Raw genomic sequence first — 15397 nt, 5'->3', positions numbered from 1 at the left:
GAAATTGACAGTAACACAATAACAGTAGGAGACTATAACACCACACTGACATCATTAGACAGGTCATCAAAACAGTAAATTAATAAAGAAACCCAAGTCTTAAATGATACATTAGATGAGATGGATCTCATTGATATCTTCAGGACATTCCATCCAAATGCAAAAGTATACACCTTCTCAAGTGCACATGGAACATTCTCCAGGATAGACCACATCTTGGGTCATAAATCAAACCTCAGTAAATACATGAAAATCGAAATTTTATCAAGCATTTTTCCCACCACAGCACTATGAGACTGGATATCAATTCCAAGAGAAAACCTGTAAGAAACACAAACACATGGAGATTAAACAACATGTTTCTAAATAACCAACAGGTTACTGAAGAAATCAAAAGGGAAATAAAAAAATTTCTAGAAACAAATGGCAATGAAAACACAACAAATCAAAACCTGTGGGATGCAGCAAAAAGAGTTCTAAGAGAGAAGTTTACAGCAATACAATCCTACCTCAAGAAACTAGAAAACCATCAAATAGACAACCTAACTTTACACCTAAAACAACTGGAAAAAGAAGAACAAAAAAAGCCCCAAAATTAGTAGAAGGAAAGAAATCATAAAGATCCAAGCAGAAATAAATGAAAAAGAAATGAAAGAACCAATAATAAAGATTAACAAAACTAAAAGCTGGTTCTTTGACAAGATAAACAAAATTGACAAACCTTTAGCCAGACTCATCAAGAACAAAAGAGAGAAGAATCAAATCAACAAAATTAGAAATGAAAAAGGAGAGGTTACAACAGACAGTGCAGAAATACAAAGGATTATAAGAGACTATTATGAGCAACTATATGGCAGTTGAACTGGAAGAAATGGACAGATACTTAGAAAAGTTCAATCTTCCAAGACTGAAGCTGTGATCAAAAATCTCCAAAAAAACAAAAGCCTGGGAGCAGATGGCTTCACAGGAGAATTCTATCAAACATTTAAAGAAGAGCTAATGCCTATCCTTTTAAAATTCTTTCAAAAAATTGCAGAGGAAGGAACACTTCCAAACTTATTTTACAAGGCCACCATCACCCTGATACCAAAACCAGACAACGACATCTCAAAAGAAAAGAAAACTACAGGCCAGTATCACTGATGAACATAGATGCAAAAATCCTCTACAAAATTTTAGCAAAGAGAATTCAGCAACACATCAAAAATCTCATACACCATGGTCAATCTGGGTTTATTCCAGGGGTGCAAGGATACTTCAATATATGCAAATCAGTCAATGTGATACATCATATTAACAAATTGGAAGATAGAAACCATATTTTAATCTCAGTAGATTCACAAAAAGCCTTTGACAAAATTCAGCACCCATTTATGATTAAAACTCTTCAAAAAAATTGGCATGGTAGGAACTACCTCAGCATAGTAAAGATCATATATGATAAGCCTACAGTAAACATTGTTCTCAATGGTGAAAAATTGAAAACTTTCCACCGAAGATCAGGAAAAAGACAAGGGTGTCCACTTTAGCCACTATTATTCAACATAGTTCTGGAAGTCCTAGCTACAGCAATCAGAGAAGAAAAATAAATAAAAGGAATCCAGACCAGAAAAGAAGTAAAGCTCTCACTGTTTGAAGGTGACATGATACTGTACGTGGAAAACTCTAAAGATACTATCAGAAAATTACTAGAGATAATCAGTCAATTTAGCAAAGTTCAGTTCAGTTCAGTTCAGTTCAGTTCAGTTCAGTCGCTCAGTCGTGTCTGACTCTTTGAGACCCCATGGACTGCAGCACACCAAGTCTCCCTGTTCATCACCAACTCCCAGAGCCTACCCAAACTCATGTTCATTGAGTCAGTGATGCCATCCAACCATCTCAACCTCTGTCATCCCCTTCTCCTCCTGCTCTCAATTTTTCCCAGCATCAGAATCTTTTCAAATGAGTCCATTCTTTGCATCATGTGGTCAAAGTATTGGAGTTTCAGCTCCAACATCAGTCCTTCCAATGAACACCCAGGACTGATCTCCTTTAGGATGGATTGGTTGGATCTCCTTACAGTCCAAGGGACTCTCAAGAGTCTTCTCCAACACCACAGTTCAAAAGCAAAAGTTGCAGGATACAAAAATCAATACACAAAAATCACTTGGATTTCTATATACTAACTATGAAAAATCAGAAAGAAAAATAAAGGAATCAATCCCATTCATCATTGCAACAAACAGAATTAAATACCTAGGAATAAACTTACCTAAGGAGACAAAAGAACTGTACACAGAAAATTATAAGACACTGATGAAATTAATGAAATACAACATAAACAGATGGAGAGATATTCTATGTTCCTGGGTAGGAAGAACCAATATTGTGAAAATGACTATACTACCAAACCCAATCTACAGATTCAATGTGCTCCCTATCAAATTACCAATGACATTTTTCACAGAAGCAGAACAAAAAATTTCACAATTCATATGCAAAAACAAAAGACCCAAATAGTCAAAGTAGCCTTGAGAAAGAAGAATGGGGCTGGAAGAATCAACCTTCCTGACTTCAAATTACACTCCAAAGCTACAGTCATCAAGAAAGTATGTGCTGGCACAAAAACATAAATATAGACTAATGGAACAAAGTAGAAGATCCAGAAATAAACCTATGCACCAATGGGTACCCTATTTTATCAAAGGAGGCAAGAATATGCAATGGGGCAAAGACAGACTCTTCAATAAATAGTGCTACATGTAAAGAATGAAATTAGAAGAACACTTCCTAATACAATACACAAAGGTAAACTCAAAACAGGTTAAAGACCTAAATTTGAGACCAGAAACTATAAAACTCTTAGAGGAAAACATAGGCAGAACACTCAATGACATAAATCGAAGCAAAATTCTCTATGATCCACCTACTAGAGTAATGGAAATAAAAACAAAAGTAAACAAGTGAGGCTTGATTAAACGTAAAAGTTTTTGCACTGCAAAGGAAACTATAAGCAAGGTGAAAAACAACCCTCAGAATGGGAGAAAATAATAGCAAATGAAACAGCTAACACAGAAGTAATTCCCAAAACTATACAAGCAGCTCACACAACTCAATACTAAATAAACAATCAACCCAATCAGAAAGCAGGAAAAAGACCTAAACAGACATTTCTCCAAAGAAGACACAGTGATGGCTAACAAGCACATGAAAAAATGTTCAACATCACTCATTATTAAAGAAATTCAAATCAAAACTATAATGAGATATCACCTCACACTGATCAGAACAGCCATCATCAAAAAGTCTACAAACAATAAATGATGGAGAGTGTGTGGGGAAAAGGTAATTCTCCTTCACTGTTGGTGGCAATGTAAATTGATACAGCCACTATGAAAGACTATGGGAATTCCTTAAAAAACTGAGAATAAAACCTCCATATGACCCAGCAATCCCACTCCTAGGCATATGCCCTGAAGAAACCAAAATGGAAACATGTGTTCCATTCTTCACTGCAGCACTATTTACAATAGCTAGAACATGGAAGCAACCTAGATGCCCATCAACAGATGAATGGATAAGGAAATTGCAGTACATATACACAATAGAATATTACTCAACCATAAAAAGGAATGAATCTGAATCAGTTCTAATGAGTTGGATGAACTTAGAACCTATTATACGGAGTGAAGTAACACAGAAAGAGAAAGATAAATATCGTGTTCTAACACACATATATGGAACGTGGTACTGAAGAATTAATTTACATGGAAACAATGGAGAATCAGAGAATAAACCTGTGGACATGAGGAGAGGGTAAGATGTATGGAAAGAGTAACATGGAAACTTACATTACCATATATAAAATGTATGGGAGTTTGCTGTTTAAATCAGGAAACTCAAACAGGAGCTCTTTGTCAACTTGGAGAGGTGGGATTGGGGGGAGATGGGAGGGAGGTTCAAATGGGAGGGGATATATGTATACCTGTGACTGACTCATATTGAAGTTTGACAGAAAACAACAAAATTCTGTAAAGCAATTATCCTTCAATAAAAAATAAATAATAAAAAATAAACATGATGTTTTGACTTTCTATAGTCACTAGTTGGTCTATATGGGTTCATTACTTACCAATTTTTATGCTTCTCAACATAAACCAGAGGTCATATGACTGGAAATGTAAGATGGTTATTTCTAACACCTTAGGAATTTGTTCATATTTGACTTCAGTGTTATGAAACAGAAATATAATGTGAGTCACATATATTATTTTAAGTTTTCTAGTAGCCACATTGTTTCAGGGAGGAAACCAATTCTGACTCCATGCTGGACACTGTTTCTTTGACTTGCTTTTATTATTAAAATCATGCTCAACGGCTTGCCTGGAGAACCCTGCCTGTCTGCTTGACTATAAACTAATGTGCCTTTGTTCAGCTCTTGTAGAGATAGTTTGTCCCTGCCCACCTGTGAATAGAAGAGATGAACACACCCCTTCTGAAGCCTGGACTTTTCCTTGGAGAAGTTTTGCAAGGCTGAAGACCCTTTCACTTTTCTGCCCCACTGCAACTCCCTCTCTATTCTGCCTGTTGTTTTTAGTTCCACATTGCTTCCTTCTCTCTGCTCTATAAGAGAACTTGGCATCCAGATCCCAAAAAGATGGCCATTTTGAGGCTCTAGCCTGCAATCTTCTTGGTCTACTGGCTCCCCCATTAAACCCTCTTCCTTGCCTTAACACATCATCTCTCAGATTCATTAACCTATTGTGTGGCAAGCAGAGCGAGTATCAACTCAGTAACAATATTAAACAGAATAAAATATATTATGAAATTCATTTTAGTGCTATATCTTATTTAACCTAGTGTGAAATAAAATTCATAATTTATGGCAAGACAAGAAAGATTTAAACATAAAAATGTTCTGTCACTTGTCCCCCACTCCCCACCCTACTGTGCACTGTGTATCTGCATTATGCATCGATTAAACCTCCTTCATTGGCATAAATACCTGCTCAACAGTAAAGAGATTCTCCTAGTATCCACAAGACAACTCCTTAGGAGGGAGCATTTCTTCCTGATCTCCTAAAGAGCCACAGTGATGCTTAGATATGAATTGTGTAAACTGTCAATAATACATCATGTAATGTATAGCGCTCTGTCTGGAAAAAAAAGAAAACTTACATAACTGCATTGACTTCTAATGGTGGACCGGTTCTCAAAGTGTTCTGTGATCTTCTCGGGTTATAGTCCTCAAATTTACCATGAATAAACTTTTCTGTTTCTTTCCTAGATGGATTGATTAATTTTTCATCACCTGGTGACATTAGGATAGGAAAATATTAGCATTTCAACATGCAATCAATATAAATATTATTAACAAGTTATTTACATTTTTCTTAGTAATAAGTGTTTGAAATCTGCTGTGTATCTTACCCTTAGAGTGCATTTTTCTTTACACTAGCCTCATTTTAAGTGTTTAAGTGGGGCCCATAGTGGACATCATGGCTCTATGTGATCTGACTGCAGCACCACAATAATAACAAACTTCCTCTTGAAAGTTGCCTCATTGCATTTCACCATGTCCAAATATTAAAATCTTAAACATTTCTCTCTCACCATAGCTATCACCACCAAAAACAAAAAACTATGATTTATTTTACTTCAAAATGTCTGCAGATTGTACTGGATGTGGTAGGTTTATGATCAGTGCTTAGAGAGCAATTAACATTTGAATTAAGCCACATGAAGATAACAACAGGCGATTGCCCATTTTAACAGCTGCTAAGTGGTGTTAATTGCTGGCTGTAGACCACAAGCTGAGCAATTTTCTGTGTATTGTACAAATAGAACAAAACAAAATAGAACTTAAAAAAGTAAGTATTATCCCCATTATAATAACATACAGAGCCTAGGAGTATAAAGTATCTTTATCACTTATGCCATTTATGAAATTGACAGTTAAATATTATTTGTGGGAGAAATGATATATATGTACGAATGCTCATTTTTATGTTCAAGTAATAAACAATCAAAATATTAGAAGTGTTCTAAACATTTAATAATTTTATAAAACTGTCAATGGATAGGAGTTTTTGATATTTACATTGATTAAGAGCTGTATTTAAAGCTGTATTTAGAGCTGTATTTCCCAGCTGCAGGAAGCTGGGAAATATGAATCATAGTTAAAATAGTTTATTAAGAATTGTCCAAAGAAGTGTAGATTATTAGATCATTAGACTATGCCAACTGAACTAAGTTGTATCAACATTTATTGACATTGCAGCTTTTAGCTTTAGTTCCTGAAGTGATGGCTAGAAAGATATCATTTGTTTCCATTTTAAATCAACGGGACAGTGAAACAATACATTGATCACATGGAGAAATTAAAGGTGTCTGGTTATTTAAAATGGTAAACATAATAGTTTAGTTTATTCTTATTAATACATATTGTTAAAATAAATATTTTAATTTAATATAGACTCTTTCATGGTCTAGTTTAGGATATAAATTCATTCATTATTCTGGCTACAGCTACTGACATAGAGTCCCCTTGATTTCTCATTCTGTGCTACCATCTGTGGATCAGTTTGGCTTTAGAACTTGAGCTTCATAGGTCTATAATGTGTTGTGTGTATTTTTAAGGGAGCTAATTGGGTAGCTACATTTGCCGCCTGATGCTTGTTACAATTTTATCATTTTCTACCATGTCACTTCCCAAATATAGTCTGGCTATTAACTATTACTAAGATGGCCTCAATTTTCTCCTTAACTTGACCACATTTCAGGCATGCATCTTCCCTATTAGAGGCATCTGACTGCAGTCCCCTTTCTTGGAACATTCATTTTAGAGCAATTATGAGTTCTTTCTGTGCCTCTTTGAGATGTAAATCTCCCAAACTCTGCCACTATTATAATCTAGACATGTCTTTCTTAAGAATGGGGCCACTTATTTGAGATATAAGAGCAAGAAAGACAAGGTTTCAATATATCAGTCTCTATGAGATGATCGATATCTAATTTGATAAGCACCAATTAGCATTTAACTTATATGCAGAGTACATCATAAGAAATGCTGGACTGGAAAAAGCACAAGCTGGAATCAAGATTGCCAGGAGAAATATCAGTAACCTCATATATGCAGATGACACCACCCTTATGGTAGAAAGTAAAGAAGAACTAAAAAGCCTCTTGATGAAAGTGAAAGAGGGGAGTGAAAAAGTTGGCTTAAAGCTCAACATTCAGAAAACTAAGATCATGGCATCTGGTCCCATCACTTCATGGCAAATAAATGGGGAAACAGTGGAAACAGTGGCTGACTTTAGTTTTCTGGGCTCCAAAATCACTGCAGATGGTGACAGCAACCATGAAATTAAAAGACGCTTACTCCTTGAAAGGAAAGTTAGACAGCATATTAAAAAGCAGAGACATTACTTTGCCAACAAAGGTCCGTCTGGTCAAGGTTATGGTTTTTCCAGTAGTCATGTATGAATGTGAGAGTTGGACTATAAAGAAAGTTGAGTGCCGAAGAACTAGTGCTTTTGAACTGTGGTGTTGGAGAAAGCTCTTGAGAGTCCCTTGGACTGCAAGGAGATCCAACCAGTCCATCCTAAAGGGAATCAGTCCTGGGTGTTCATTGGAAGGACTGATGTTTAAGCTGAAACTCCAATACTTTCGCCACCTGATGCAAAGAACTGACTCAGTGGAAAAGACCTTGATGCTGGGAAACATTGAGGGCAGGAGGAGAAGGGGACGAGAGGATGAGATGGCTGGATGGCATCACCGACTCGATGGACAATGGTATGGGTGGACTCTGGGAGTTGGTGATGGACAGGGAGGCCTGACATGCTGCGGTTCATGGGGTCGCAAAGAGTCAGACACGACTGAGTGACCGAACTGAACTGAATTAGCAAACACAGAAGGACTAATTATATTGACTAATCTCGCCACTAATGCCCTCCAGTACTTTTCCACTAACTCATCTCAGTGCTTCAAAACTCCTCTGCTTTTTGTTTTAATGAACTTGGATATAAGTTCAACCTCTCTCCCCTACCACAATAGTTTTAAAGACTAATGAAACCATCTTGAATAAAATTTTCCTTCCTGTTTAATTTCGTTCTGCTTGACTCCTCAGTGTAACTTTTTTTTTTTTTTTTTGACTCTTTCAAAAGCTCCATGTCTGGAATAGGAAAAGAAAGCCTTGTAAATTTACTTTACATAATTAAATCTTCCACTTAAGGCAGTCTAAAATGACCACAACTTAATCTAGTATTGCATAGCTCACAAAGTGCTTTGTATGAAATTATAGGAACATGAAGAAAAGTATGGAAAGAAATGTCATTTGGTTACCTTGGTTACATCAGAAAAATGAAGCTGCTGAGTGTGAAGGGGCGAGAAGGTAGACCTTAACTTCTTTTATGTCTTACTTTGTATTCTTTCGTATCTTAATTTTTTTTTGTTAATCTTATAATTAAAATATATATGCTAAGGTAAAATGCAAATCAAAAACAAGAAGAAAGCAAATTTGCAAACAACATTACTGTGGCTGTTGATTTCTTAGGGGAAATGATGGTTATTTATAAATAATAATTTTAAGATATTTAGAAAGAAATCATGAAGGTATGTATTAAAATTTCTTCTCTGGTGTCCCAACACTAAAGAATCCACCTTCAAAGCAGAAGACATGGGTTCAATCCTTGGGTTCGGAAGATCTTCTAGAGAAGGAAATGGCAACCCACTCCAGCATTTGCTTGGAAAATCCCCTGGACAGAGGAGCTTGGTAAGCTACTGTCCATGGGTCACAAAGAGTTGGACAGGACTTAGTAACTGAACACAGCAGTATTCTAAAAATAGAATTCTCTCCCAACCTAGATATTCTACAAAGGTAGAAGAGAAAAGAAACAATGTTCTTATTGAGTACATTAAACTAGAGTGCAATGTGCATCAGTTGAAATCTACTAAAAGACTGCAAACATAGAAAGAAATCTCAAGCATATACATAGTCAAGCAGGTACAATCCATTAGGCATATGTTCTCAAGATAAAGAATTACTAGTCCTCAAATAGAGGCCTTGACACTGCTATTTGTCACAGATAATTTATCCTCCACTAACTTGGTAATTGATTTAACCATCAGTACTAATCAGTTGGTTTTATACAAAGGAAAAATAAACTTCTCATATCTTTATGAAAGGAGGTACTTTTACAGACTAGTCTAAAGCCTGCTGAAGTGAGACTCCTACCTTTCAACAGAAAATGGGAGATAGAGGCACTATCTTCCCTGGGTAGGTGAAATAGACACTTTTCATGTTCTTGAGAAAGACATTCTTGTGTCAGAAAGCTGGCAAAAGGATTTAGCTTTTAGAAAAATGTATGTACATTTCAAAGAGACAGAGAAATAATTTATAATTACAAGTTTTCAAAAGTAAAATATTCTTAAAACAGGACAGGAAAATTCCTTTCCCATTTTTCACCAAGGACTATTGTCTCTTGTTTTTAATTTGTATTATCCTTAGTAACTCCACTATGTTTCTTAAATGCAACAAGTAAACAAAAGAAAAACAATTTAAAAAAGCTTGAGTCATCTATTTACTAATTGAAGACAAAATCAACAGAAAGGTCATTACTACTTGACTCTTAAGTATATATACAAAGGATCAGTGTTATAGACTGAATGTTTTTGCCCGCACTAAAAATTCATATAGTGAAGCCCTAACCCACAATGCAATGGTAGTAGGACCTGAAGTCTTTGGGAAATAATTAGGATGGAGTCTACATGAATGGTATTTCTACCCTTATAAGACCAAATATGAGAGAGCTTATTTGCTCTCTTTCTGTCTTCCACATAAGGATAAAAGGAAAAGGCAGCCATCTGCCAACCAGAAACAGGAAGGACCCTTAACTGGACATGAAATCTGCTGGCACCTTGATCTCAGACTTCCCAGATTCCAGAACTGTGAAAAATAAACTTCTGTTGTTTAAGTCACTTGATCTATGGTATTTTTTATAACAGCCCAAACTAATACAATCAAGTCAGTTCATAAGGCAGTCCTCCACTAATCTATGTGTTTTCAGTTTAAGTAAAAATAATTTGTTTCCCTACTTATTCTATAGTATCTGTTAAGGATTTTCTAGATAATAAAACATATATCTATAAGGAATAAAATTAAAATAATCATTAATCAAATGCTGTCAACATATTTGGTAAATTTTTCAGTAGTATTTTGTTTTATACATCTTAATATACTTGAAATCATAATGTGGAAATCATAATGTGCCTGTGTATATATATACACACACATAATATGTTACACACACTTTATATATATACACACACACACACTTTATATAAAGTGTGTGTGTGTGTGTGTGTTCAGTTACTAAGTTGTGTCCAACTCTTTTGTGATTCCACGGACGGTAGCCCACCAGCTTCCTCTGTCCTTGGGATTTCCCCTGGAAAGAATACTAAAGTGAGTTGCCGTTTCCTTCTCCAGGGGATCCTTCTGACCCAGGGATCCAACCTGCATCTCCTGCGTTGGCAGGCACATTCTTTACCTTTGGAGTCATCAGGGAAGCTTCATATGCATATACAAAAACACACATATATGCATATAGTTAACAGACTTTTAAACTGAGTGCTATATGTGTTTTAATTGTGCAATAACTGTAAAATTCTTCAGTATAGATGATATATTATTTTTCTAAGTTATGCTCTAGGAGATGTTAGTTCTTTAAGCAGTAATTCACACACCAGGAAGAGTCAACTAGCATTTAGCAAAGATACCAAGCCACAGAGGTTGCTGCAATGAGTAATCTGGCTATCTTGATGCCCCATGTGTAGCAGTCGCCTCATCTAATGGATGTTAGAACTAGGTTTTTATTGTTGAAATTAGCTAATTCCCAAAATGAATGTTAGAAATGGTTTTGAAGGTAAACAGATTACCTAACATATTATAGAGGCCTTTCCCCAATGTTGTACTAGCATGGTATAAAAATTCAGGGAGCATCTTAAAACGTAACACTGGAAAGTCTGCTTAGGCTTGATCCCTAAATGGTCAATATTCTGACCCTTTTTCTGAGGATTCCTGAGTCATGCCATGGCCTTGATAGATGGCAGGACAAATACTGTAGCTAGAACATGTCCCATTTGTCTCAGGTGAACCTTTAACAGAGGATGTTTTGAGAACTCTGAAAAACAGAAAGAGATTATAGAAGATTCAGTGTCATGTTTTTTCATTATATTTGCTTATTTTAAGTCAGCATGTATGGCAGAAAGGGTCAGAGATTTGCTGTCATTATAACTTTCTTGTGGAATAATTCTGAAAAAGCAGCTACCCCTCACTCAGGGCTACTGGTGGCTATTAACAGTGCCAAAATATCATATCGTCTCAAATATAAATTGTCATATGCCAGTTTGGAATGTAAATATCTCCCTTATTTTCATTTGTTTATAAGCACTCTTAACTGAATTCTTTGTAAACTTAGTTATTCTACAATTAATCTAATCAGGATCAATTGATAGGCATGTGGGTGAGAAACAATGTAGCAAAAAGCATTTTTGTTCTTTAATCTTTGAATTTCTAATAATTTTACTGTTATATAATGCCAAAAGTAATATTACTTCCATAAAACATATGATTGTAGCTCTTTATCAACTGTCAAGTTGTTTTCCAGGAAATAAATACTGTTTATAATTCTTCTATTTCTCTGAAAGTTAGAAAGTTACCTCCATTTTCTCTAAATCATCTTTTATTTTGAATGTATTCGGAAAGGAAAAAAGTCAAGCTCCTGACATTTCAAGACAAACTATCTTTACCAACCATCTTTCTCTTCTATTTCCACTCTCAGTACATATTACACACATACAGATAAGCAGTAACCTGTGTGGAAAGAGGGGATTAGGGGCATCTTTTTAATCACTGGTGTGATCAGGGGATAAATTCTTATTCTTTCACTCAAGAGAAACTCAAACAAACATCTAGGATTTTTTAGCTTTGTGAAAAGGGCAATAGCTAGAGGAAAATATCAGGGTATTAAATTCGCAGAAGCCAAGTTATCAATCAAACCCAGAGTAAGTGATGAGCAGAACACACTAAAAGGGGAGAGACTACACCAAAAAGCAAGTTGCAGGATGTGCATGAGCTACCCCTGCACGTATTATGAATGATATTGTGGTTTACTCTGTTTAGGAAAACTTAAGATATTATAACCAATGAAATATTAAGATTTATTTGTGATCATGGCTGGTGGGAGTTAGGGGCAAAATTAGAAGACTTTCCAGGTAAGAGGTTTGTTTCCCCCTCTCTCTCTGTGCACGTATTGGTATTTTGTTTATTTGGGGTGTCCCCTCTGTGAATTACAGGGATCCCAGGTGGTGCAATGGTAAAGAATCTGCCTGCCAATGCAAGAGATGCAAAAGACATGGGTTTGATTCCTGGGTCAGGAAGATGCTTTGAAGAAGGAAATGGCAAGCCACTCCAATATTCCTCCCTGGAAAATTCAATGGACAGAGGAGGCTGAAGAACTACAGTCCATGGGGTTGCAAAGAGTCAGACATGACTGAGCACGCACACACATGCACACCCTGTGAGTTATAGCAGTATTTGATCATGCTTCTTCTAGCATAAACAATAAATCGTATATGTATTTCTACATGGCTAATAGCGAACTGGATGTGAGAACTCAATATGAAGACTAGAAATTAATTCCTTTTATGTCATTTGTACATTTTTACATCTTACAACTAGTGTTTGTTAATCTTGTAATTAACAATATATAAAAATCAAAACATATTAAGCTAGTACTGCATAGTAATTATAATAATTATATAAATGAATAAAAAGAAATTTAAAAGTAACATTGAATCAATATAACTTTTTAGTAATAATTTTTTAGCTGAATTTATGTGTATGTGTATGATGAATATCATGTGTAGGGTATTTAGAACCGCTTTGGTGTTCAGAGTAAAATCATACCATAAGTATCCTAAGACAGAACTCGTAACTTCTACTGAGTTATAGTTGGTAGTTTTTTTGTTATTATTATTTTATTCTAACAAAATAATAAATTATAAGTTAAGAAAGGTAAAATCTGAACCAGATAAAAAAACTAGAGTGCTGGCTCAATTATTATCAATTAATTTGATTTAAAAATTAGATAATTAAACTGAATCAAAGTGAATTTTTCAAATTCCTCACCCATGAGTTAATAATCAACACATAGAAAATGTATCTGTGTGATATAAATTCTTGAATGTCTCCTTGTTTTCATACATCAAATCAATTTCATTCCTTTAATTTCACTTTTTTCCCAGCGGGTATAGTCTCTGATTCTGAAGAAATTTGTGGAAACTGAGTAAGTAAGTACTAAAATTATATCACCATTTCCAAAACTGAAACATAGCCTTTTTTTTTTTTAATTTTTAAGCTTAATATATGGTCTGAAAAACGTAGTTAAATATGCAGATGTATTCAGAATGAAGACAATAGACAAGTATAAGAGGAGGAGCTCATTTGTATGTAAATGACTGTAAAGAAGTAACAGAGCATGTATTTCTCCTCGTTATAAAAAATTTCAATACCCTGAAAAATAGCCTTGTTACAAGAAATTAAGTTAAGGAATGGAAAACACAATATCATAATTGGTAAAGCAATTGTTTGGCTATTTGATATGCGTGAAAATTTTCCTAAGAACCAAATGCAACCACTCAGACTAATAAGAAAGAATCTGATCAAAGCCTTATCATCTGCACAATATTCTGTGCTATCATTTTCTCTTCAATCAACTATCAAAGTAATGTTAAATGAGCATATTTTAAAAGACAGACTTCTAAACCATTGCACATGTTATCATTATTTGTTCGTAAAATATGTCTCCAAAATGGTATAATTATTTTGCACTGAAACTGAGAAAGAAACGCTTGCTTAAAGAAACTTTAAAACACAATTTTATATAAATCAGTAAGTTCTTTAGCTAGAAGACTAGACAAGTTATAGAACTTTGAAGTTTAAGAAGTGTAAAATCTAATGTTAAAGAGAATGAATGTCATATCATATATCTACATAGCTAATGAAATCTGTTAACATTTTGAATCTTCACCCTGATGCACAAAGAAAATCCTAAGATACATTTGGGTCATTGTATTGCAGAAAACTTTCCTAGGGCTTCCCTCATAGCTCAGTTGCAAAGAGTCTGTCTGAAATGCAAGAGACCTGGGTTCGATGCCTGGGTGGGGAAGATCCCTTGGAGCAGGAAATGGCAATTCACTCCAGTATTCTTGCCTGCAGAATTCCATGGAGAGAGGAGCCTGACAGGCTACCGTCTATGCTGTCACAAGAGTCAGACACGACTGAGCGACTAAACGCATACACTGAGGAAACTGTCATAGAAATGTAAAGCAATTAGATTAATTTTAACTTTTTTTAAAATGACTTTATTGAATTTGTTTCAAAACTGATTCTGTATTGTGTTTTGGATTTTTGACCACGAGGCATGTAGGATCTTAGCAACCCAGCCAGGAATCGAACCTGCACACCCTGAATCAAAAGATGAAGTCTTAACTCCTGGACAGCCAGGGAAGCCCTAGTTAATAACATCTTAAGATAAAGAATCATAACTCATTTTTCAGAATGCTATGTAGATTAAATAATATTGCTAAAAGGTGAAAGTTTCAAATATTAACTGATAAAAGCTAACTTTAAAATATATAGCATTTTAATTCACTTTCCAAAAAAGTTAGTTCATTTTGCACTCATACTCATTTTACACATAGACCTCAACAACTTGCCTTTGTTATATTGGCAAATTGGTAAAATGTGTAGGAAATTATTCCATTAGGAGAGAGCATCCTCTTTTTGTCACAAAGCCTTATCAGCTAGAAAAATTCCACAACTTTGAGCATAACTGCCTTTATAAGGGACAAACATACACTATGACGTTAGGACACCAAAAAAGGAACATCAGTCTGAAACTGCTTGTCATTAATCACAGGTGTAGAACAAAATGAATTACTGTAATTGCAATTATGATAGGAAAAAACAAGTGACCCTTTAATTTGATGCTCAAGTTATTGGTGAAGCTCAAGAGTTATAAAAAAGGATACTCTTCGAGTTTAATACTTTTGAGTTTATTAAATTACTCAAGAATGTGCATCATCCATAAAAGTACTCTCAGTAAGAAAGTGAATCTTGAATCGTTGAGTAAGATTAAAAATCAAAGGAAGTCAGCAGGAAATTAAAAGAGAATGCATTATATCTTGATATAATAAAATTCTGTTTTGAGATAATGATTTTGATTGCATCGCATTGCATTATTTTCTATTGGTACTATAGAAGAACCTTTATAGATGCACGCTGTGTTGGACTTAGTCATTCAGTTACGTCTGACTCTTTGCAATTCCATGGACTGTAGCCCGTCAGGCTCCTCTG

This window comes from Odocoileus virginianus, chromosome 10 (assembly GCF_023699985.2).
Source record: "Odocoileus virginianus isolate 20LAN1187 ecotype Illinois chromosome 10, Ovbor_1.2, whole genome shotgun sequence".
NCBI lineage: Eukaryota > Metazoa > Chordata > Mammalia > Artiodactyla > Cervidae > Odocoileus > Odocoileus virginianus.
Note: the sequence above shows the minus strand (reverse complement) of the source record.